Raw genomic sequence first — 1,257 nt, 5'->3', positions numbered from 1 at the left:
CATAAACATGCACTGCCAAAACTTCAGATCTTGACGTTGCTCCTAATTGGATTCTACCAGCAAACTTCATTAAGAATCTTTCTCAAAATGGAAAGGTATAATTCATTTGCCACAAGACAATAATGAGATATTAATTTTTAAAACTTAGCTATAATCCTGTTCACACAGAACTTCAAAGATATCTAAACAGTCCACATGGACTTGCATTTCCTTCTCCAGTCTTGATCTCCCCTTTACCAGGTCCTCCAGAGGGCGCTCTTAACTGAACTCTTCTCTTTGCTGATGATCTGCTGCTCTGTAGAGCTCAGCCGAGGCAGAACACTTTCTCTCCTGTTCTCATCTGAACATAGATGCAGGTTCTGGAAGTGGTTCAGCAGTTTTCTCTGTCTCTGTGTCTTTACTTCTTCTTTAGACAGAAAGTGAACAACATCATGAACACATCTGGAGAAGCCTTGATTAACAGCTGCTGAGCTGGAGAATAATGCAAACTGCTGTTGCTGTTGTTTTTGTCTCAGGAAGCTGACTGTCATCTCCAGGATATCTGCTTTCTCCAGCTTGGAGTCAGTCTGCTGGTTGAGAAACTCAGGAGCCAGGAGAGACTTGAGCTGCTCAATGCTGTTGTTGATACGATCTCTGCGCATTTTCTCCACCATCGGCTTCCTCATCTGCAAAAAACAGAAGAGAGAACATTTAGTCATTTTGAACTATGAAGAGTTATTGAGCAAAAAGTAGGTAATAATAAACATTCTATGGAAGCAGGATCTTAATTTACCTTGTTGTTCAGAGGAAGATGCTCGTTTGAGATGGTCAGTGCTGAAGTGATGGTTGGTGCCATGGCTGTGTCTCTGTGCTGGAGCTCTCTCAGCGTAGAGTGAGTGTGATTTGTACGGGCTGCATCTCCTCTATTTATACTCCCAAATCTCCATATGAATGTGTGGGTCTTGGGCTTGTTGGAGTTTCTCACAGTTTGGAGCCAATGAGAGAGCTTGGACACACAATAAGGAATGTAGGGCTGCCACATGCTCAGTGGTCTTCTAATAGAGGACAATGTCCATGTCTCAGGGGAGCAGGTGGAGGGGTGGGGTGCCACACTTTGTGAATCTGGGAAAGTGGTGACCCTTTAAAGAGAACAGATCTGCTGCCTGATGTTGGGATCAACATCACTGACAGAGCACACGCTCATCATCACTGCTCACACGTGTGGAGGTGATGCTTACTTTAATTGAATATAAAAGGATGTATTATTAATTTTGATAA

At 43.1% G+C, this 1,257-nt stretch overlaps 1 pseudogene; it reads right to left on the bottom strand.

Annotated features, from left to right (window-relative positions):
- LOC128510912 (transcription factor HES-5-like) lies at positions 1–897 on the bottom strand (annotated as a pseudogene).
- Positions 898–1,257: the final 360 nt, after the last annotated feature.

The sequence above is a fragment of the Clarias gariepinus genome, chromosome 23 (assembly GCF_024256425.1).
Source record: "Clarias gariepinus isolate MV-2021 ecotype Netherlands chromosome 23, CGAR_prim_01v2, whole genome shotgun sequence".
Classification (NCBI taxonomy): Eukaryota; Metazoa; Chordata; class Actinopteri; order Siluriformes; family Clariidae; genus Clarias; species Clarias gariepinus.
The sequence above is the reverse complement of the archived record's forward strand: the minus strand, read 5'-3'. Positions and strand labels throughout refer to the sequence as shown.